Genomic DNA, 25,469 nt, shown 5'->3' with positions numbered 1-25,469 from the left:
CCCACTTTGAACCCTGTGGATTATAGTCTAGTGCGGTTTATAAATATAAATTTTTCTAACATAATGAGCTGCCTGTTATTTATGGACCATTTTGAAATAAAGACCATTTTGATAAATAACAAATTATGTAAAATGCCCCCTAAATTGAAAAAAACAAAACAAAACAAAACGACACAGCCAATCACTTAACTGACTACGCCTTAGTTATTTGATTGACAGCACACAATTCATTCAAAACAACATTATTGTGCTAAAAAACGACTTTATGAAATAAAAAGGTCGTTGTGGAAAAAGAAATAAAAAAAAAAAAGACTTTGTGAAAAACACTTTTTATCTTATAAAATCTCATTGTGCTGAAAAACGACATTATCAAATAAAAAGGCTATTGTGGAAAAAGACATTATGAAATAAAAAGCGTTTTTCCCCGATTTTTTAAAAAAATCTTTGTTTACAATTTAAGGGCCATATTACATAATTTGTCTGTTATTTATCAAAATGGTATTCTTTTCAATATGATGGGTGCGCCATTTCGTCAGGTACGGCTATATTATGGTACTTATCGACCAAACTCTCGCTTGCATAGTTACAAGAAGTCCAGAATTTGTAAATAAAAATTCATTAAAAGCAAGATCGGTCGATAAGAGTCACCAATTAAGTCAGCAATTCAAATCTTTATTTCATATATATATATATATATATATATATATATATATATATATATATATATATATATATATATATATATATATATATATATATATATATATATATATATATGTACTGTATATATGCAGTGGTATGAGAAAGTATCTGAATCTTTTGTAATTTCTCACATTACCGCATAAAATCACCATCAAATGTGATCTGAACTTTGTCAAAATCACACAGATGTAAAAAGAGTGTCTGCTTTAACTAAAACCACCAAACATTTATAGGTTTTCATATTTTTATGAGGATAGCATGCAAAGAATGACAGAAGGGGGAGAAAAATAAGTAAGTGAACCCTCTGCCTAAGGAGACTTAAAGAGCAATTGAAACAAATTTTTACCAAACAATTTAAGTCAGGTGTGTGCCCAATCACTCAAGAGTGGTTTAAAGCTGCTCTGCCCACTATAAAACACACACCTGGTAAGAATTGTCTTGATGAGAAGCATTGTCTGATGTGCATCATAGCTCGGTCAAAAGAGCTGTCTGAAGATCTGTGATCAAGAATTGTTGATTTGTATAAAGCTGGGAAAGGATATAAAAGCATCTCTAAAAGTCTGGATCATCAATCGCCATTCAGAGAAGTTGTCTACAAATGGAGAGAGTTTGGCACTGTTGCTTCTCTCCCAAGGAGTGGCCGTCCACCAAAGACGACGCCAAGAGTTCAGCGCAGAATACTCAGAGAGGTAAAAAAGAACCCTAGAATGTCTGCTAAAGACCTACAGAAATCACTGGCACAGTCAAATAACTCTCAGAGAGGTAAAAAAGAACCCTAGAATGTCTGCTAAAGACCTACAGAAATCACTGGCACAGTCAAATAACTGTGTACACACATAAACTCTTTGTAAAACTATGGCCAATAATGGTGTTCATGGGAGGACTCAACAGAGGAAGCCACTGTTGTCTAAAAAAAAATTGTTGGTCGTTTAATGTTCGCAAAAAGACACTTGGGCACTCCAGAGAGGTTTTGGCAAAATATTTTGTGGACTGATGAAAACAAAGTTGTTTGGGAGTAACACACGAGTTCATTTGTGGAGGACAATGGAACAGCTCACCAACATCAACACCTCATCCCCACCGTGAAGCATGGTGGCAGGAGCATCATGATTTGGGTCTGTTTTACTGCCTCAGGGCCTGGACAACTTGCAATCATTAATAGAAGAAGGAATTCAAAAGAGGCCGCCTGTCAGGCAACTGAAGCTGCAACAAGACAATCACATAAGTAGATCAACTTTAGAATGGTTTCGGAAGAGCAAAATACACGTTCTGGAGTGGCCAAGTCAAAGTCCAGACTGAACCCCATTGAGATGTTGTGGCATGACCTAAAGACAGCGATTCATGTGAGACACCCCAGGAATCTGACTGAACTACAGCAGTTTTGTAGAGAAGAATGGGCCAAGATTAGTCCTGATCAATGTGCCAAGCGTTTGGTTGAAGTTATTGCTGCTAAAGGGGGGCACAAAATATTCAATGTGATGATTCACTTATTTTTCTCCCTTCTGTCATTGTTTGCATTCTATCCTTATTAAAATATGAAAACCTATAAATGTTTGGGTGGTTTTAGTTAAAGCAGACACTGTTTTTTCATCAAAATCATCACATTTGATGGTGATTTTATGCAGAAATATGAGAAATTCCAAAAGGTTCAGATACTTTTTCATACCACTGTATATATACACTATATAAAAATATTACATACGCACATGCTTGTCCTTGCTGACAATGATGCTATAATTCTTGGCATGAAGTCGAGCTCATCAATGTGGGAGTCAGCCTGTTTGTTGTGTTCGCTGATCGTATCAAGGCAATGCCAAGGTCTAACCGCGCACCATAGTAACAGCAGAATGGCAACCATGTTGAATACAAAAGATTGCTACCTATGACAGATCCCTTTTGTCTGACTGTAATATGTTCGGTAACATTGTGTTGATGTTAATATTGCGGTTATCACTGAGGACCATGTATTCAAATAATTCAAAAGCGCATTCTATAAAAGTTAAGAACCAGACGACTTTCCAACATAATTATCATAAATGTTATTGTTAGCTCTAATCTAAATTTTATTTGAACCAGCACCTTCATGTTGATATCCTCAGTCAGGGGGATGCTGAAGATCTGAGCGCACAGAGCCTGATCTTATTCTAAGTTGTAGAAAATAGCTTCCAACAGCGTAATAATTTGTTTCTATTGTTTCCAAAGCAGGGAGGCAATAAGGCATCCATTTTACGTTCGAAAAATTCATGGCATGCCATAAAACGAAAAGCATTTCCACTGACTGCAATTGACGGCTATAGATATCAATTTTAATTGGAAAGCCTGACAGATCTGAAGAATTGGATCGGGACTCTCTATCGGCAAATCCTCAAAATCAGGTGACTTGGATTTGACTGGCATGCAAAAATATGTAATTTGGACATTACAATGATTATTACTTTGTAATGAGTTGAACAGTGTCATTGAGGGATCTGGATCGCCTTCTTTTGTGCGTAACAGAACGGTCAGTATTTGTTACGTTTAGTTGTTAATTTTTAATTGTTCTTTTTTTTTTTAACTTGGCAACAGTTTTGTCCTTTAACATTAACACACTTTTTTTTTTTTTGTAACTGAGTTTCATCTGGCAAATTTGAGCACAGCGATGCAATAGTGATGTAAAATAAATCCCTGGTCTATTTGCTATACCTAAAGCAATAGGCTGTAGGCTGAAAGAGTGTGACTGTGGCCAAACGCTGCACAAATAAAAATGCCTACAGTTATCTGGCAGGCTATGATTAAAAATAATACGGTTTTAGTTGGGAAATCACCCTTGAAACAGGGGGGATTAATTCCGTATTGAAACCACCATGTACTTTAAATTACATGCAAAATATTGCACTCATTTGCATAAGAAAGTGTATGAACAGCAACACTAGATGGACAATTACAGTACAGTGTACTCCTGGCAGGATTAGCTCCTGAATTTCTGCACAGGTGCATTATTTCAATACAAATGGTACACATTTTTGATTGAGGTAATGCAATCAGTTAACGGCACAACCTCTGACGTGTATTGCTTTCAAGTACGGTGTGAGCAGATGCTGATTCAGGACGGGCATATAGCAACATCACAATCTAATTTTGATGCAAAGATTCATTGTGCACTGTTGGAGTACACAAACACATGCACACACCAGATTGAATTGTTTCCTTGATAAAACATTCAGCTATGAGCACAAGAATGTTGCACCACCTGTGCTCCTCACTGAGGCTTTTTTTTTTTTTTTTGTAACTCGGTAATGTTTGTTGGCCTCTTCCATAATGTCCATCTTTTTTGTTGTTGTGATTATGGTGATCTCCCAAATAGTCCATGGTGTAAAATTATTGCAAAATAATACAAAAAAAAAAAATCTCTTCAAAGCAACACTAGGTAACTTTTCAACCTTTATAAAATATGTATTGCAAAAAAAAAAAAAAAAAAAATCTCTGCAAAGCAACACTAGGTAACTTTTCAACCTTTATAAAATATTTTCATAACTTTTTTGATGATATTTTGAAAGACAACTAGTTGAATGGCACCTCTTTATATCTTGAGGAGGTCTTTCACTGGCACTAATTAACCTTGAGGAGGATGGCAGAAACCCTACCACACAAAAAAAAACTATAAATGTTCTGACTGCTTTATGGCATACGTCACTTCCCCTTTCCCCCATTCATTATAACGTCGGAAGTCGATGCTAATGCTTTCGTGCGAATTCTGCAGAGATGGCAGAGCAACAAAAAGTTTTGTCTCGGGAGGAAAAAGAAAGGGAGGCTACCAGGATGTAGAGAATAAACATTGGCCCGGCTTTCACTCGCTGGCGTGACGCCCCCCCTCCCCCAACCCAACTGAAGTCTTCAGCGCTGACAACTTCAGGTGGGGTGGGGGGCATATGCTATTCTTTAGCCACAACTGGATTCATTACCTTATTACAGAAAACAGAAATGTTGTTTAATCCATCTGCAGACGACCATCATGATTTTACAACACTATGTGGGTGTGCGCTGATCCTCATAGGAAAGGCAGCGCTGGTCCTCATGGGAAACGCTGTCTTCCTTACGGCAAAACACTACCACTTTTGTCCACCGGGGTCGCTAAAATCGACCAAAACTGAAAAGTTACCAAGTGCTGCTGTAACCCTTTCCTGCATAAATTATGAATTTCTTTCGGACAGAGGTCTCAAACCTGCGGCCCACAAGACAATATTTTGACCCCCCCATTTGACATCCAATTGGAGTATGAATGTTTCCCGCATGTATTTTGTGATGGGTAATAAAACATGTAGATAAATAATGTCAAATAAAATGAATGAATTAAATGAAGGCTCCATTAAAAAAAATAATAATAATAACATTTCCAAAAGAATACAATAACACAAAATAAAGACATAAGTAGTGAAGCAAAATATGTATAACTAAATTCAATAAATTACATTTAAATAAAATTAAAACTTCAAATAATAAATACAAACAAATTGCAATAAATTGAAAGAAAAAAAGAAGGATAAAGATAAATTCAAATTATTGTGTCCCATGTGTTTTTTTTTGGGGGGGGGGGGGGGGTTGGGGATTTTCTATAAATCTCTTGGGACCTCACATTCAGTAGCTTAATTTTTTGACTGCAATTGAAATCCAATTCATTTTAACTGGGTAATGATAAAATTGGAATAGATGTTCACTGTAGTGACTTTTCCTGAAGGGGTTGAATTTCCCGGCTTCCTCCACGTTACAACTGTCACCAGCAAAGTGTGCAAACTATTTGAGCGAGTGGGCACCCTATAAAAGACCTGTTATATGGAATGTTAGTAAATCAGGTCCCTAATTTTGTAGAACACAATTTAGTAAAGGCGCTTTGTAAGCACTGTAATTGATAGGATTTTCTTAAGGAAGCTATTTTTTCCTTTCAATTTATCACATTATAAACACAAGGTTTTCCCCTCATCTAAACGAGTTATCTTTGGAGCTGCTGTGCATTCATTAGGCTAACAAAATTTGCACATTGCATTAATTTACGGGATGAGCAGCAAAATTAGGTTCATTATGGGAAACATGCCAAACTTCCAGTTGATACCAAAAAACATTCTGCTTTTACCTCTGAATTAGATATAGTATTAAGCTTCTAGTACGTGCAGGTGCTGACGATCAAGTGCCTGATTGTAGTGTAATAGTCTTGAAGGGCATCTCAATCAGTAGAAAAACCAGGCTCGTAATTATTGAAGGCAATTCTATATTAGCATCGGTGTGGGTGAGCTCCATTTACCAAGATGACACCCATCAACCCCTGTAGAGCTGCGTTAATCAAAGATCCCGGCGTGCAATTTATCTTAGACCACTTTGTCTGAGGACCGTGCACGACTCCTGGTCGAGAAGCGGAACACCATCCCTCAAGAGTGTCATCAACATGAGGGGAGGAGATACTGTGTCTGGTTCTTCTCCACTACACTGAGGATGCTGACCATTAGTTTAGAAAATGAAATTGTTAAGTTGCCAGTATAAATATGGCTTGATTTGTTTCTTCGTTCGTTACCAATCAAACCTCAAACATCCAACCCACCGAAGAGTCAATCACAACATCCAAATCACTTGTTTGGCAAAGGCGGAGAACATTTGGCACATTTTACACATATTCTTCTCTGTGTTGCTAACACAAAAAATAACATGTTACCCACAAATTGAGCACTAGCATTTTTACAGAGAAACAACCTAGTAAACACACGTTTATTGACTGTTTTATTCTTATATTGGCTGGTCCAACCATCTACAAACCATTCATCAGCAAGGAATGTGCAACCGTAGTAATGCATCTCAACACTGTTTGCTGCATTGGAGTTCAGAACCAAGTAATCACCTCCTTCCTTTATCTGTTCCAGGAACATTCCAGCATGATAGTTGGAGAGCAACAGGCCGTCCACTGCAATTTGCTCTAAGGGGATTTCAACCAGGGAAAGCTGAGCACTACCCTAACAAGGTCAGTAACAAGCTTCTGCCATCAAGTAAACCAAGCAGCTACATTAGACATACAATCATCAAGACCAATTATTGCTTCTTACATTGACTTAAAAATGAAAATAGATTCAAAATAGGGTAAGGATTGCCATATCTAACAGAAAAAACACAAGAAAATATTTAGAAGCCACAATAACAAAGCAAATGAAAAGTGGTATAATTTTAAAATAACCTTTTAAAATGTCTCTCGGGTGTTTTTTTCCTTTGGATCAAATCGAACTGCATCTTGCTGAAACTCAATTTTGGCATGTTATCTCATTGTTACTTTAATTTTCCAGTTTTTGGCATGCACAACACTTTTGTATATGGTAAGGGTGTAACGGTACATGTATTTGTATTGAACCGTTTCGGTACGTGGTGCTCGGTTGGGAACGGAGGCGTACCGAATGAGTTTCTGACGTAATGTAACCCTTACTTTTCGAGGCTGTGAGTCGATCGGGTTACAGTTTCTTTGTGTAGATTATATTTACTCCATCGTCTCTACTATAATGAGGACCAACACGGTAGGACAGTATAACCAAGAAACGTCAACGGCGCGACAACGTGGCCGCTGCGTGAACGCAGTGAAACGCGGGCGTTAGAGTCAGTCAGCCAATGCACACCAGTCACAATGCGGCCGCGTGTTAGACACGTCCCAGAAGCGGCTCAACAGGACGCACACGAAAAGAACGGCAGTTTATTATTTGACGCGAGACGCGACCCTCCTGCGTCAATACTACTACCGGTAGCTAGGATCTGGCAGACCGGAAGTCACTCGTGTAGAAATACAGTGGATCCGGTCGATTTTCAAACTAATATGCAATCATAACCTACTTTTTGACTCCATCAGATCTTTTGAGTGGTAGTCTTTGTTGATTTACTGCTGTCTTCTCTGCTATAATAATAACCAACACGGCCCCGTGTTCAATACAAAACCCTCCTACCACAACAAAACAAGTAGGAAGTAATATTCACATAGGAACAAAAGTTATACAACATAAAATATACAATATAAATGAATACTACATCACATTCATAAAATATAAACTAAGACTGTCAAATTTATCGCGTTAACGGGCGGTAATTAATTTTTTAAATTAATCACGTTAAAATATTTGATGCAATTAACGCACAAATGCCCCTCTCGAACAGATTAAAATGACAGCACAGTGAAATGTGTACTTGTTGTGTTTTTCGGTGTTTTGTCGCCCTCTGCTGGCACTTGGGTGCAACTGATTTTATAGGCTTCAGCACCCATAAGCATTGTGTAGTAATTACTGACATCAACAATGGCGGGCTACTAGTTTATTTTTTGATTGAAAATTTTACAAATTCTATTAAAACGAAAACATTAAGAGGGGTTTTAATATAACATTTCTATAACTTGTACTAACATTTATCTTTTAAGAACTACAAGTCTTTCTATCCATGGATCGCTTTAACAGAATGTTATTAATGATAGTGCCATCTTGTTGTGATTTATTGTTATAATAAATAAATATAATATCAAAGGATAGACTATAAAATACTACTGCTCGTCTACAAAACACTTAATGGCCTTGGACGAAAATACATGCTTGACTTGTTAGATTCCTATGAGACATCTAGACCCCTAAGGTCGTCTGGAACGGGTCTTCTGCATGTTCCAAGAACAAGAACCAAGCAGGGTGAGGCAGCATTTAGTTATTATGCTCCTCACCTCTGGAACAAGTTACCCGAACGTCTGAAGTATGCTCAAACTGTTAGCTCCTTTAAATCAGGGCTAAAAACGCTTTTGTTTAGCACTGCATATCCATAACTGTCTATATATTTCAGTCTACCTGCCTTCTATTCCTCTTGTGCTTATCTCTATTGCTGATTTCAATGATTATTATTAGTAGTAGTTTTTGCTTTATTTTTATTTTTGTTTTATTTTTATTTATTTATTTTTAATCTGTGATTAAATGCAATCTTTTGTCTTGGTTTTTACGTTGTGTTGATTTAAACGTGATTTTTATGGTCTTCATGTGATGTAAAGCACTTTGAATTGCCTTGTGTTGAATTGTGCTATATAAATAAATTTGCCTTGCCTTTGCCCAAACAAATGCAGTACTTATGTACTGTATGTTGAATGTATATATCCATCTTGTGTCTTTTCTTTCCATTCCAACAATAATTTACAGAAAAATATGGCATATTTTATAAATGGTTTGAATTGCGATTATTTGCGATTAATTAAGATGAATTAATTTTAAAGCTGTAATTAACTCGATTAAAAATTTTAATCTTTTGACACCGCTAATATAAACACATAACAAAATAAATAATAGCCCATTTAAATAAAATAAACTGAAATGAGCTAAAACACCTGTCATTAAATAATAATACACAGATCCTACTTACACAATTAAATTTATTAATTTCTGTGTGGCGCTTTAACTTGAGAAAATCCACCAATAAAGCTTCTGAAAACCGTTCATAAGAAAAAAAAAAAAGATTCATTGAGGCATTTCATTTGTAAAATACACGTTAAAATCTTTGTCATTGGGATTGCTTTTCTCTTTAGCACAGGACTTCTTTTTTCTTCTTTCTTTCAGAAAGAAAGCTGACCAATACCCGGGGTCTGAAAGGCAAATTGTTGTTGGTTTATCTTTAAATACCCGCTACTTTTTGAGCAGAATTCTAACTTTCTATAGGCTAGTGTTCCTATTCTTGAAAGCACAAAGGTGTGTCATAAACAACTAGCACATTTATATTTTGCATTTTGTTTTCTTACAGTACCGAAAATGAACCGAACCGTGACCTCAAAACCGAGGTACGTACCGCACCGAGATTTTTGTGTACCGTTACACCCCTAGTATATGGCGGAAAACACAGACAAGACTGAAAAAGCAGTTTCTGCTCTTGCACTCCTCTTTAAAAGAAACTGCTGTATTTTAAGCCAAAACAACAGTTGTGTTTGATAGAACAATATGTCTATATGCTGCCAAAGCAGATTCATGGCACTTTAAGCCCCCGAACTATTTTTAATTTTTCCGTTTTACCCTGGAAAACCTCGTTTACAGATGTCGCACAACTGCTTTTGTTTCAACCCAGCCATAAAACGAAGGTAATCAATTATATTTATTACTCAAAATGTCTGTCATTTTTAGCTTAGAATCATTAATTGATGTCTAATATTTCATTTAAAAAGAAAGAACAACTTTAAAATATTATTCACTCGCATATTTTAAACTTTTAAACAAATGACGTCACAATGAAAAAAATGGTGTCTGTAAAAAAGTCACAGATATCTACCTCATAACTAGCGCTTAATTGTATTTTTTTGTTACTGTCGCATTTTCTCCAATATGTTTGATGATAAATAATGGATCCAAACAAAGAAAAATTGAAAAACAAAAAAGAAGTTTAAAAGGGTAAATATATGAAAAACAAAATCTCGACCACTCCTTGATGTCTGCGATTTCTGCATTGCGACTCTTGTTTTATTACCATGTTTTACCCATAAAATCCCCCAAAAATCCAGCTGTGGCCATTCAAAGCTGTGTCTTGACACTCAGTGATACATGCTACATGGAGTTTTTGGATCGAAACAAGGTAAGTACGTGATAATATCTCGTTAAAGTCATGGCGTCTGTAATTCTGCTCTCACCTCCAGTTAGGGTTTTGCTGTTTACATTTTTTTTTTTTTTTTTTAAATGCCCTCCTGTTCAAAAATTTTCTTCCCCCAGAAAATTGAGATTTTAAGCTTTCCAATTATGTATCACACATGTAGCCTGGTACACCAGACTCACCGCTGCTCCAGCTTTTGAGTCTGGCGACCAATGAGCGGATCATATTTCCAGGGGCGGAGCAAGCCAAAGCAAACAGACAGCGGAGTGGACCAATCAGCGACGGGCAGACGTGACGTTGGTAAAACGACAACACGCGTGGTGTGAGCTGAGAATGGAGAAGCTTATTTAACATCGCTAGCGCGAGACAGCCTGTTGTCATTGACTTGTGTCTATGTGTTTTTGTTAATCTAAATTTGGTTTTACCGTGGATTGGAACATATTCTTGGCTCTCCTGTTTGTCATCTGTGTTGTTGTGGAGACGACTTCCGACGCGGAAAAGTGACGTTGCTCGTTAAGAACACGTCATGCAAATAAACGAATGTGATTGGACGGTTGCTCGAGAGGCCGTTAATAGGCTGGGTCCCAGACTATTCTCACATTGTTTGAAAAATACAGGGAGAATAGTCTGGCCATGCCCGGCAAGCACACATGCATATCGGACAATTTTGAAATTTGGCCAAATTGGGGGTCTCAGAGTGGAACTTCAAGTCAACGGAGTGTTTTCCACCATATACTTGGTACCTCGACATACCATCGCTTCGACACACAATCTTTTCGACATCCGACGTAAAATTTGACTCGCCATTTGTTTCTACATCCGACGACATGCTCGAAATATGAAGATTTATGACAGCACCACAGTTTCTTTGTTTTCCCGCAAGACGGGCGCACGTTGGATTTTCTTGTGGGAGACATCAACATGGGTTCCAAGAATGTTAGCGCAGGTGGTGAAAAAAAAGGAAAACGGTGAGGCTTATCATTGAAATGAAGATGGAAACGTTAGTAAAATATGAGTGCGATGTGCACGTCCGAACTTTATGAAGTGGCTCGACAATACTGCTGTAGAATGTCTACGATCTCAACGGTCCTCTTCAGACCTTCGTTCCCCAGTTTTTGTAAGTTAAGGCGACAATTATTATTTTGGTAACATTGCCAAAATTTTGCCAGCTTCGTCAGGTTTAAATCATTTATTTCAGAACTTGTGCAACACAACATGCTTAGTGCCCGCCGCAGCTGATTAAAATGAAAGTAAAAAGTCCTTTCTCACTCTGTCAAGTCAGCCACGCGGTGCGTTCAGGTACACCACGCAAAATACATCCGCCACATTAGAACTCGATTCATTACATTAGTACAGGTATTATTATTACTAGTAGTAGTAGTATCATTATTCTGATTTTTATTCATAATTTATTTGCTTTGCTCTGTCTAATTTCTATTTGTAATAGTACCAGCAGCATTTATTAAGGATTTAGTGTAGGTTTTCAGGCTGTGGAACGAAATAATGGAATTATAATGTATTCTTATGGGAAAATCCTGCTCGACATACAACAATTCCAACTTACAAACAAGGTCCTGGAACGAATTAACTTCCTATGTAGAGGTACCACTGTATTTGAAATTGTTACTTTGATAAGGTCCTTCTCAGGTACAATACATCAAGTGAATATGAGTGATTCAGGCAAGGAAAACCATTTATATTCCTTCCACATATTTCAAGTCCGGGATAATACTTTTTGCAGGACCTGGGGATGTTTTGCCTCTGCAGTGGAGCTTCCCAGATATGCAGCTTTAGGCTTTAGCTTGAACTTGTAACCTTAAAGGTCCAAGGAAGACTGCTGTTTATGATCTGTGAAAATAAGGCCATGGCAGTATTATATTTTCTATAGCCTCTTCTTAAAAGTAAAAGATTGGAAAAAGGAAAAGTCATTCCTTTATTTTGCTCTTGGCTGAAAACATTTGGGTTTGACGTCAAAAGGTAATGAGACAAGAAATCAATTTTTAATCTTTTATTTCTCGGTGTTGCTCTGATACAACATGTAGGCAGCTTTATTGGTATCAAAATACAACATTTTAGAGGTAAGATAACACGTAAACAGATTGGGGGTGGAAACCTCTGGGGTACCTCACGATGGCGGTTAAGAGTTATCGATACACGGCTCAGGAAATTAACTAACCTATGATACAGTATAACTAATAAGCAGAAAAACAAGCGTTTTTCATTGTTTTGCTGTGAATTTAAAATGAGTTTATCACAAGTAGACATCCAATCCCTTTGAATGTTTGTTCATTCACTGCCAGCCATTCCACTTCAAATGGATTGGACATCTACTGCCCTCAATGGCAGACAAAGAGTTCAAAAATATAATTTGTTCGTTGACACCTTTTTATAATGATATATTGATTTTTGGTGGGAGCATAGCGAAAACCTATTGGGATACAAAGTATCATGAGACTGATTCAACACTGACAACACAAAACTTTTGCATCCTTCTTTATGTTTGAGAGGCTTTCACTGGTAATGCAATGCAATTTACTCATTACAATGATACATGATAGTTTGAATTTGGCGATTACTCTGATTAACTCACTGATTAACTTATTTTTTGTTTTGTCAGTCGGTACGTTTATTTGCATTAAGCAGAAACCCTGTGAACATATGTTGCTATTGTGCTGTTTACTAAAAGAGCAGAGGTGGGTAGAGTAGCCAAAAATTTCACTCATGTAAGTGTAGCGTTAATTCAAAATAATATTACTCAAGTAAAAGTAGTCATCCAAAAAATATACTCAAGTACAAGTAAAAAAGCATTGATTGAAAAGAATACTCAAGTAATGAGTAACATTGAGAGTAACTGCTTATGATGTTTGATTTTTTTTCTCTGCACAAAGTTATCTTTATGAACTGTTATTATTATACTTTGAAGAAGATGGAGACTATAACACAGGGGTCGGGAACCTTTCTGGCCGAGAGAGCCATGAACAACGCATATTTTTTAATATAATTCTGTGAGAGCCCTTAAATATGTTTAAAACTAAAAATACAAGTAATGTGTGCATTTTATGTAATTTCAACACTTTAAAAGTACAATAATGCTCAGAATTTTTTAATAACATTGTTATGCTGTTGCTAATCAATTATGAGTATTTCTTACCATTAATGCGACCTCTAGTGCTGCATGGTTTTGCTAATGGCTTTGCAGTCTGGTTGATACTTGGTGGGGTTAAGCTTCATGCAGGCATTGAGAAACTTAGCATTCGTCTCTTTTCGTGTTCACGAAGCGCCACGAATCCTGTTTTTCCCCACCCCGCACTGAGCACCCTCAGTGCACCCCGAAACAAGTTTATCCATCAGTAGATTTTTTCTTTTGCGAACTCAGTGAAGGACTTGAATAAATCCTCCCCTTTTGTTGTCCCTTTCATAGTCAAAACCTTGCAATCACGCTGAACTGGGATAAATTGCTTACGTCTGTTGACTCCAAAGTGAGAGAAAAAAACGGTGCCGCATTTATGTCCTTCACTTGCGTTGCCTCAGTTTGATTTGACATCATATGATGGTACGATCGTGAACAGTTCTTGCCGACAGAGGCATGTCTTTTATTTGTTTAATTATCTTGTCTTTATCCGAAAAGTCATCAAAAACTCTCCATAAAGGCAAATTCCTCTGTCCATTCCTGTTGAAATGTATAGTACTCCTAGTCTTTTTTTTCTTTTAGCCATCTTCTCAAAAGGGTTTCTAAAATTAGCTTACAATCTGAAAAACGAAACTGAAAACGAAGTAAGTTTACTTCCTGATCTCACGCACATGCGCACATCGGCCGCTATTTTCGACAGCAAAATGCGGCAACCCCACTTGAACAGTGTCTCTGCCTCATCTAAGTTGCCTATGCGATTGATAGATAGATAAATAGATAGACACAACGACATGCATGTTTGCCACTTTCCCACAAAAACTACTGCGAAGCGGCTTTCTAGTCGCCGGTTGTAGTATATGGACCCACGATCACCCTGGGTTCACGCAGCCAATGACATGGGACTCGGGGGGATCTAAAGGAGCACATTTAGGTTGCTATTTATCTAGTGCGAAGTCCGCGAGTGTTGTTGGAGCATTGAAGAAGTTAACATACGCCACAATAGTCACGTCTGCTCATTAATGCACAACACCAGCATATGAGTGGTGACCATTGCCGTTTCGCGCAATACTCAGAGAAGTATAACAAAACTTTTATTTATTTATTTTTAATAATTAAAGATTTGTCTGCGAGCTAGATGCAGCCGTCAAAAGACCCAGATCTGGCTCACGAGACATAGGTTCCCAACTCCTGCTGTGTTATAACAGATTACATAACCACATTAAGCCAAAAGAAATACAAAAAAATCCGTCAAGAGAAAAAAAATACAGAAATAAAACATCATTCGTTCTAGAGCAGGAGTGCCCTTGAGTGGAGAAAACATATTTCCTATTATGAAACTAAAAGCATCATGTCTCCTGTTTTCCATGGTCAATTGGTGCCAAATAAAAACTAGGAGAGAGGTAAAAAACTGCGCTCTTGAGTCACGTTAACGGCAGCGCTCTATGTCAAATACTTAATTTTTTATGGTGCTTTAAACATGCCACGTGATTGAACAGCCTGGCGTGATCATAAAACAGCAAGCTTAAGTCTGATTTGTATAATGGAGTCATGTGATTATTGTTACGACGTCTCATAGGTGAAACTGGAAGTGCCACTGTTGGCATCTCTGGCAAAAAAGTGAAATCTAACATGGAGAATAAGGATGAAAAATGTCACGACTAGTGCAGCGGTGTAAGAGTAGCGTTTCTTCTCCACAAATCTACTTAAGCAAAAGTAAAAAGTATGGCTTTGTAAAACTACTCTTAGAAGTACGAATATTATTGATTATAAGATGACCCCCTCTTTTTCAAGACTCAAGTTTGAAAAAAGACTTTTTGAGCACCAAATTAATTTTTATACAGAAAATAATTACAGTACATCCCAAACAAATGATTATAATATATTTGAGAGAAAAAGCATGTTATTTTGCCTCATTCAAATTTTAATATCTGAACATTTAAATATGTAAACTAAAGTTCAATCACATTCGTAAATGAATGGCTTCTGGTTTTTGAAATGTAAATAAACCACTCTATTGTGATTAAAACAACAAAATTGCAATAACTGCATTAACCATCAAAGTGAAGTCTAACTGTAACTATAGTCTTGAAACAATTCTGAATAAGGAAAAACATTGCAATAAAATAATGCAAACTGGTTAAACTAAAAAGAGTAGCTGAGATCTATCATGACAAAACATCGCTTCAGTGATATCTGGCGCCATGTAGCGTTATGAATGGGGAGAGTAGCTGAGATCTGTCATGACAGAACATCGCTTCAATGATATCTGGCGCCATCTAGCGTCGTGAATGGGTATAATGTCTAGACCGCGAATCAGTGTTATTTCAATGCAATAAACACCATCTTATATTCCCGCTAATACGGTACATTTTTCTCAAAGTGTTACTGAAGTAAATTTAACGGAGTAAATGTAACGCGTTACTAACCCCCTCTGTAAATGAGATATGAGATGTAAATCCAAATACATGAAAAAGTGTTTTCAAACCGCAGCGAAAACTGAAATGCAGTATTTATCCTTGCTATTCGAATATTTTTGAAGGGGAGTGCATTTGGGCAAGTGCGTGTTTTTCTCTACCCTCCTCATTTGGATTTGCACTTCAAAACAAGTGTCTGTGATTGTGATAAATAAAGGCACATCTGTGGTGACATCTGAATCGACCGTATATTGTCAGTGCTTTTGTTTCGCATGAATAAACTTAATGGGGTAACTATTCGTACCATAATTTTGTTTTTCGCATCAAAAGCCAGTGAAATACATTTTCAAATGAATCCCATCACAAATTCAAATGGAGTTACTGAGAAACTATAGCGAAGGCTTCGACAGTGGCTCATCAATCAATAGTCATTGATTTTCTCTGCTCATTATGCTCTTGTTGAAGATGTTTCGTGGAGTTTTGGGGAGTACTTTTATTCTCTAAATTGCTGAGATGCACATTCACATGAGATTAGTCTTGGCAGGAGACCTCTGCCACTGCCAAAATAATGGCAAAGTACCGATGTGGCAGTCGCTGACAGTTAACGAAAGAATTGCTATCTTGAGTATATAAGTAAATTATGATTACATTTAATTACATCACTTTGTCACCACATCAGATTTATTTATTTTTATTTTTCATGGTGCTGGATAACAGCTTGTTATATGCGTATTTGCAGTAACACAGCTCGGTGTGCTAATTGTTTTTATTTGTCTCCTTTTCTTCCTCATCCCTCGCTGGATGGAGAACCCGGCTCAAAGCCTCTTGGTCATGACTGACATGATCATGGTGGAGGTTTCAATACACTTGGAGGGCTCTTGTGATTCCCTCCTGTCAGGTAGCATCACCCTTTTCATCATCAGACATTAGTTATGCATTGGTCCAACCCTTCAACGCCTTACATCTCGGAAAGTAGCCTGTTGTCCTCTAGAGGAGGTTTACTGTGTTACTTAGCATACTGAGCCTTTTCTAAAACATCCTGTAATTTATTCTGGAATATTTCTGTCCCCCTCTGAGCAAAGATGATGCTTTTCTCAACTCTATTGGATACATTTATGGTTTAGATGCGTGGAGATGCTCTGCATTTTACTGCATCATTCCTTACTATGCCTCAAGGAACAATATAGCAGAGTTAATCCTGTCAACAAACTCACTGTTTATCCCCTACGCGTTGTGTTTAAGTACATCTGCCAGCCCAACGTAATTTGCAAATGCCTCCTCTATAGCAATTTTTCTGATGCAGCAGATTTGCTAAATCATAGAAACAAAGCACATCCATCTGTAAGTTTCAGAAAAAATATCACCTTCCTCCTAAACAAATCTGCTCCCTCTGACACATTTGCTGCATGCTGGACAATAAATCAGCTCGCAAGCTTTCCGCCACCACATATATTTCCGGCAAGAAGACAAAAAGAGCACTCGCTCCGCATGTCACAACAGCTGAAGAAACTGGTTGAGAAAAGTCATTTACTTTCGGTCACACTCACAAGCGCAGGCAGTCATCACTTTTGAATCCTGTAGTGTGCAAACTTGAGAGGGATGGCTAGGGGGTAGAACATATGAGTGTGCACTACATCAAATTAGAGCGGTGGTAAAACCGAATATGTGAGGGTCGGCCGTATAGGGGATTCAAATGTGGCAACTCTAATGCTTCTCGAAGGGAGAATGACATCTTGATTTAGATGGACGGCCATTAAATAAAACTAGCGCGCAGGAACTCACAAATGTGTGAATACTGTACCATAGACTTCATAATGTATTGACGTGACACATTCGCCTTTCACTGCGTCACGCCTTACCGAACGGGGCCGTCCCACACTCCGCTTCATTTATTAGCAGTCGGCCACATGCAGCGATCCAACGCTGGATTTAGGTTGGAAAAGTACGAAAGCTGTACTGCATACAAACAGGAAGGATTGTCTCAGGAGTGATTTGTTCGAGGATTCAAGGTAATTATTATATTTTTCGAACCATGCATACATTTTGAAACGTGAAAAAAATCAATGGGAGAAATTAGCCGCTATAGCATTGGCATTATTCTTCACAATATTTATGTAAAAGAATTGCTAACTGCACGTTTTTTGCTTTTAACCAAGATTCGAGACTCTTTTACGTCAATATCTATGAAGAATTCAGCGATTTAAGCATTTATTCTCAAGAATTTTCAACAGAAAAAGCTCTTTGTTCACATATGGCGGCCGCTAATTTCCTTACTGACTAGCCTCACAGTTCGCAATATTTACGTAAAATAAATGCTACCCTCAAATTTTTTTTGCTTTTAACCAAGAACCGAGACTGTTTTACGTCCATATCAATAAAAAATTCAGGGACTTAAGCATTTATTCACAAGAATTTTCAACGGAAAAAGCTCTTTGTTCACATATGGTGGCCGCTAATTTCCTTACTGACTAGCCTCATAGTTCGCAATATTTACGTAAAATAAATACTACATTCACGTTTTTTTTTTTGCGTTTAACCAAGAACCGCGACTGTTTTACGTCCATATCTATGAAGAATTCAGGGATTCAAGCATTTATTCACAAGAATGTTCAACTGAAAAAGCTCTTTGTTCACATATAGCGGCCGCTAATTTCCTTACTGACTAGCCTCACAGTTTGCAATGTTTATGTAAAATAAATGCTACCTTCATGTTTTTTTTTTGCTTTTAACCAAGAACCAAGACTCTTTTATGTCCATATTTTTAAAGAATTCAGGGATTCAAGCATTTATTCACAAAAAATTTCTACGAAAAAAGCTCTTTGTTTACATATGGCGGCTGCTAATTTCCTTACTGACTAGCCTCATAGTTCGCAATATGTACGTAAAATAAATGCTACCTGCACAATTTTTTTGCTTTTCACCAAGAACCGAGCCTGTTTTACGTCCATATCTATAAAGAATTCAGGGATTTAAACATTTATCCAGAAAAAGCTTGAACGGAAAAAGCTCTTTGTTTACATATGGTGGCGGCTAATTTCCTTACTGAGTAGCCTCATAGTTCACAATATTTACGTATAATAAATGCTACCTGCACAATTTTTTTGCTTTTAACCAAGAATCGAGACTGTTTTACGTCCATATCTATAAAGAATTCAGGGATTTAAACATTTATTCACAAGAATTTTCAATGGAAAAAGCTCTTTGTGTTTCCACTCGGTCAGCTTTGATGGAGATAGGCCCCCCATGAATCGGCCCCGTGTCTCGTCAATACATTATGAAGTCTATGACTGTACACTCAAAGCACACACATCGATACACATCCTGACGTGACAGATCTGTACATCACATCGGGCCGACGTTCTAGAACCTGTACAAACATTCGCACCACCAAACTGCTTCGTTAGCGTAATCTTTTCTGGATCACCACCGACAATTATGGGTAACAAAAGAATCTGTATCAGAATAGAACTTTGTCATTGTGAGTCACAATGAAACTGCATTTTTTGCAGCACGAGTTGAAAATTGTTGACACAAAAATTACTGCAATTTAACTTGAAATACGTCCAATCGTGGCCGTTTTTATCCTTCTGCTGTGAATTTAAATCATACTGTATATGAATGATATAGAAACCCTAAGGGTAAAAAGGCTAAATGTACAACAATGTGCAATGACATGTCTGCATTTATCACATCTTTGAGGATCAGTGAGCAGCCACTGTGCAGCACAGTGCATCAGATGCATGCAGAGTTTGAGTCACGCACCAGGGAATTGGAAATTGGCTGGAAATTATATTTTGCTTTTGATACCAAGAGCCTTGACCACCCTGGATTGGTCACCAGATAAAGATGATGTAAAAAAAAGTATTTTCCTGAAATACTGTACTCAGTTTAAAACTTTTTAACTCGTTGACTGCCACTGACGGCGCCAGACATCCTATTTATCTGAAGTTGGAGGGCTACAATCCTTTCAATTCATATGGATTGGAGGTGTACTAGTGATAAACTACTTTCGATTCACAGCAGATAGATGAAAATAGCTACACGATTAGATGTCTATCATTGTCAATAGCACTGAAAGAGTTAAACATCTACTCACTCTGCACAGGCAGTCAAAGCTAATTATTTATTTCTTAACAGTTGTCCAACAAATTAGGAAGAAGCCATTTCCTCATCCGTGTCGTTTTTTTGGTGTTTGGCCAATTGCTCAATGTTCCCTTCTGTACACTAAGCAATACACCACGTCAAAACAAAAAATAAAGGATATACATACTGTGACATTTCCCACTTAAACTGAACAGATGTCTGAGTGAGAGCAATGAAAATGCCTACGATATCTATTTGTCAAAATACCACAATAATAATAATAATAGTTACTCCTCCTACTCTGGCCTGTGCCAGTGATAAAGGTCTGAGAAATATGAATCAGTCAAATTGGATATCTATTACCGTCAATGGTAGCCAATTATTTAATCAACCTGTTCCAGCAGGGGTGTCCAAATTTCTTTCTCCGAGGGTTGCTTTCAGAAAAATCGAAGGATGCAAACGCCAGTACCTCCTAATTCTACTTTATTTGTTCCCTGTGTCTTTTAAACATGAAGTTCTCAACATTTAATGTTTTTCATCACATGTTTGCATACCAAATGTAACCACACATTTGTAAATCTTCATAATAATCACAGATTTTTGAAAATTGAGTAACTATATCTCAGGATATCTCACCTGAAGTATCGAGCCAAATTGTCTTTGTGCAAAAATATTCATACATTTTTAAGGTAATAACATTCTTAACATACATATAAACCGAAAAAAAGACTCATGAGAATGACTCTGCTGTCACGGGTCTCGTTCATTAACTGAAATCCTACAATTTTCTATCTTGATTTCAACATGTAAAGTTTTGACCCTTGAACTCAAGGGCGTAGGTTTGGTCTCAACATTGGTAGGAGCGATATAACAGCAAAACCTGCATGTACACTTTTTGCTGGGGACGGTACATTATTAAGACCAAACAGATTGGGGGTACGGGGGTCAGGGCTACATTTCTCATGAATATGAACCTAGTTAATTGTTAGGGGCTAAATGATCAATGCAAAATAAATCTGTAATGACCTATAATACCTTTAATATGTATTGGTTCAGGTGATACACCGTTCGATTCAAACCTTTGTTTTAAAAAATTGCTAAAAAAAATAATAATAATAAAAAAAAGAAAAAACATTTTGAAAAGTTCAAGTATGAATGTCTGGATTTTATTAACTAATTTAAATTGCAACATTTGAACATAACTTTAGAAAAAATATATTACCACACACAATTAATACAAACTTGATAATAATCTCTCAACTTTACAGGAATGCTAAAAACAAAATTGTTTCAGACCACTCAACATTATCTGTCTAAATAAAGAAATTAAATATAACTGAAAAAACTTCTTAGACGGAGAATAACAAAAAAAAAAAAAAAAAAAAAAAGAGCCTTCCTTCAGGTAAAACACTACTGCTTTTGTTTTGCTTTTGTCCACAAGCATAGTCAAACTCAAAATGCAATTTTCTTTGGACTGCTTTAAGACCACATGAAGAAAATAACAATGAAAATTGGGGAGAAGAGAGGTCAACGTCGCTTAACTCCATTTCTTACATTTTAACATTAACATTAAAAAACATATACAGAGACACTTCTCTCAAAGCAGCTTCCTACTCGAGTTTAGCTGGTTAGCAAATTCAAACAGTTTAATGTTATGCTCACGCTGATGCAGGTCAGACTTTCAGTACCAAAATTGGTAGTGGTCTCCCACCTCCACAACATTGATGTTTTTTTTTTACATTACCTACAGTGGCTGCTGCTGTGACCGGGAAAAAAAATTCTAATATCCCTCCTCTTTGTAGGGGGCGAAGGACCCGGCATGTTTAATTTCTGTTGGGGCTGTGAGTACGTGTCTGTGTGTATGGGGGGGGGGGGGGGGGGGGTCAAGTCATCAGCCAATTAAACGTGCGTATGAGAAATAAAATTGACTGGAATATTCAGTAAGTGAAAAGGGTAATTTAAGCCTGAACATAATGAAAATAATTCACTTAATAACAGTGGGTCAATTCTATCCTTAAAACATACGAGACGACAATCTAAATTACATATTATGGCGGAAAACACAGACAAGACTGAAAAAGCATTTTCTGCTCTTGCACTCCTCTTTAGAAAAAACTTTTATTTTAAGCCAAAACAACTGTTGTGTTTGATAGAACAATACGTCTATGTGCTGCCATAGCAGATTCATGGCACATTCTGCCCCCGAACTATTTTCAATTTGCCCGTTTTACAGATGTCGCGCAACCGTTTTTGTTTCAACCCAGCCATGAAAACAAGGTAAGTAATTATATTTATTATCAAAATGTCTGTCATTTTTAGCTTAGAATCATTAATTGATGTCTAATATTTTGTTTAAAAAAAAAGACTTTAAAAAATTATTCACTCGCATATTTGAATCTTTTAAACACATTACGTCACAATGAAAAAAATGGCATCTGTAAAAAAGTCTCGGACATCTACTTTATAACTATCGTTTAATTGTATTTTTTTGTTACTATCGCAATTTCCCCGATATGTTAGATGATAAATAATCGATCCAAAAAAAGAAAAAATTGAAAAACAACGTTTAAAAGTGTAAATATATGAAAAAGAAAATCTCAACCACTCCTTGATGTCTGCGAATTCTGCATCGTCCCTTGTTATATTACCATGTTTCATCCATAAAATCCCCCCAAAATCCAGATGTGGCCATTGACAGTTGTGTCTTGACACTCGGTGATACATGCTGCATTGAGTTTTTGGATCAAAAAGAGGTAGGTACGCGATAATATCTCATTAAAATCGTGGCGTCTTTAATTCTGCTCTCGCATGCTCTCACCCCCAGTTAGGTTTTTACTGTTTAAATTTTATTTTATTTTTTAAATGCCCCCTGTTCAAAAAATTTATTCCTCCAGAAAATGGAGGTTTTAAGCTTTCGAATGATGTATCACACATGTTTAGGGACAATTTTGAAAATTGGCCAAAAAGGGGGTCTCAGAGCGGAACTTGAGTGTTTTCCGCCATATATAACTGAACTTATTATATAATGCAAATAAGGTTGCTGAAAAGTTGGTGTGGACAATTTGAGCATCCTGAAAAATTACTACCCAGATAGCAGCCCGACATTGAATAAACATTGATTTTCCATCAAAATCATCAGTATGGTCGACATCGAAACTTTTGACATCAAGTAACGTTGAAACAACGTTGTTCTATAGTCTGTCAGGCGATGTTTGGTTTAACATTGTTTTATAGTTGATAAACTAATGTTGACAAATAGTTGATTTATGATTGACCGGGAAATATGATTGAAAAATCACTGAATGATGGATAAGCAGGCGTTTTGGTCGAAAACATAACAGTGATTCAGGGTTGTTCCAATATTATTAATACTCGAAATGACGTTTATATGTTTTGTAAGGATTTCAACGTTGAAAAAACATTGAGTGTGCAAAAGTGACGTTGATTCAACAATATAATATCGACAGCGGAATGTTGATCCAACATCTTTTCAACGTCGGTCTGCTATCTGGGTAGTGTTATGCAGGAGTGAAAGTGGCTAGAATTTCTTGCCGGGACTCCCCGACGTTAAGGTCGCCACAGAGCCAGAAATTTTATTTATTTATTTATTTATTATTATTATTTTTTTCCCTCTCATTTTTTTAAGGGGAAGGGGGGCGGCTCAAACCTCTTATACTACTGAAATGCAAAGAAAACTGTTTTAGCAGTTATTTCTATAACACATACAAAAACTGATTTTCATTCAAAATGATTTAAACAAGTCAATGCTTGCGCGATCTTGAAAATATATTCCATTTCACTCTGCATGATATGTCATTTGCACTCATTTTTCTGAATTATGCTACTTATATCTTTTTTATCAGAAAAAAAAGAAAGAAAAAAAAGAAAGCAAAAGTACGTATGTAAATGTTTACATTAACTTCAGTTTTAATATAGATCCTATGTTCTTAAGTAGTTAAAATTGAGATTTGGCATTTAGTATGTGAGGAAATGGTGGAAAATAAAAATTAGGAGATTGAGGTTGGGGTTGTTGCTGTTTTTGTTAAGTTTAGTTTGCAAATCATTGAAAAAATACAATTTTGCATGAAAATCAGCTTTTGTATGTGTTATAGAAATAACTGTGCCGAAACAGTTTTCTTTGCATTTCAGTACTTTTAGGAGGTTTGAAAAATGAAGATAGATAAATAAATAAATAAAATACAATTTCTGGCTCCGTGGCGACCTTCACGTCGAGGAGTTCCGGCAAGAAATTCTAGCCACTTTCACCCCTGGTTATGTCCCTACCATCCCTATGCAAACCTATGCCCTTGCTTGAACTAATGGGGAGGCACTAAGTGACTAGCGCCATCTGGTGTTTAGGCTGAGAAGTACAACAGAACGTGGACTAAACTGAAGCTTCTTGTATGGAAAATATTCAATTATATTTTCACTTGCTACGGCCCATAAAAAAGCGAACCACGGGCCGTAGTTTGGACACCCCTGCAGTACAGGGTTCATGTTGTCATCAGCCTTGCTGAGTGAAAAAGGGGGGGATATTTTTTCAAGCTTTGCTTCCAAGGTTAAGTTAGCGTCTGCTCAACAGTGTTGTCACTGGTTGCGGCAGCTTGTGTCTGACAGCTTTCCAAACACACAGGGTCAGAGCTGCATGTACATTTACATGCGCAGTCGTCTTTTTGCGTCACACGTCGTCACGTTGTTTTTAATTGCTCATTAAGGGCACGTCACAATCATCGCTACCCCCTTTAGTGTCGCATTGTGGGCTCGATCTTTAGACCACCGCAAAACACGGTTATTCCAATCCGGTGCTATTGGAAGCCGATGGAACCAATAAATTCGCTACCCACATGTAGTCAGACAACACAGCCGCATGCATGCAGGAGACCTGTTCAAACCATCAGACCGCAGTCGCGCCACAAGCCGCAGTTGTTGCATGTAAATTAAACGTGCACCTTTGCGCGACACCTTGGACATATCACAACGAAATATAATCAAAAGCAACAAAAAAATGAAAACTCTCACCTCTTGAAAATAAGGCTTGTCTTCCTGCTGTTTCTTCTTGTTTTCTCCCCTTGCAGTATTTGGAGTTAATGAGGTTCTGACGCGTGGTCCGGCTGATGTTTCTCTGCTGCCTTTTGGGATTTCTTTCCGTTTTTCACCCTTCTTTTTGTCAGCGGTAAAATAAAAGCGAAATTGGCGTCTTCTCGCAAAAAGCTCAGCCCTTCTCAAACTATCCTTCCCGCCCCCTCCATGTACCCATCTCAGATTGGTGCTCTTCAGGAGGGGCAAACCCTGAACCCACGGGGGGCTGCTTTAGCGGCGCTGATCTGTCACGCGCTCCGCTGGCCACGTGGACGCGCATCGCATGCTTGCCTGTAATGCGCTCGACAACTGGAAAGGACCCCCCATCAATTAAATGTTACACGGATCCAGCATATTCACCCCCCATCCCCATCACCTTTTTTCTTTTTTTAATTTATTATTATTTTGCTCCCTCTTGTGCCATCATGTAAACACAGTTGAGGATGGACCCACTTGTTCTGTTCGGAGGC

General features: G+C 37.3%; 1 protein-coding gene across 2 annotated transcripts in view; it reads right to left on the bottom strand.

Annotated features, from left to right (window-relative positions):
• The window catches only part of gabra3 (gamma-aminobutyric acid type A receptor subunit alpha3), a 166,270-nt gene extending 141,005 nt beyond the window's left edge, over positions 1-25,265 (bottom strand). For both annotated transcript variants that reach the window (XM_057820346.1, XM_057820347.1), the window contains exon 1: positions 24,940-25,265. The gene's annotated coding sequence lies outside the window, so the exon portion shown is untranslated. The remainder of the gene's footprint in view (positions 1-24,939) is intronic.
• Between the last annotated feature and the right edge of the window lie 204 nt (positions 25,266-25,469).

Source organism: Corythoichthys intestinalis, chromosome 18, assembly GCF_030265065.1.
Source record: "Corythoichthys intestinalis isolate RoL2023-P3 chromosome 18, ASM3026506v1, whole genome shotgun sequence".
In the NCBI taxonomy this organism is placed as follows: domain Eukaryota; kingdom Metazoa; phylum Chordata; class Actinopteri; order Syngnathiformes; family Syngnathidae; genus Corythoichthys; species Corythoichthys intestinalis.
This window is presented reverse-complemented; position numbering and strand designations above follow the sequence as displayed.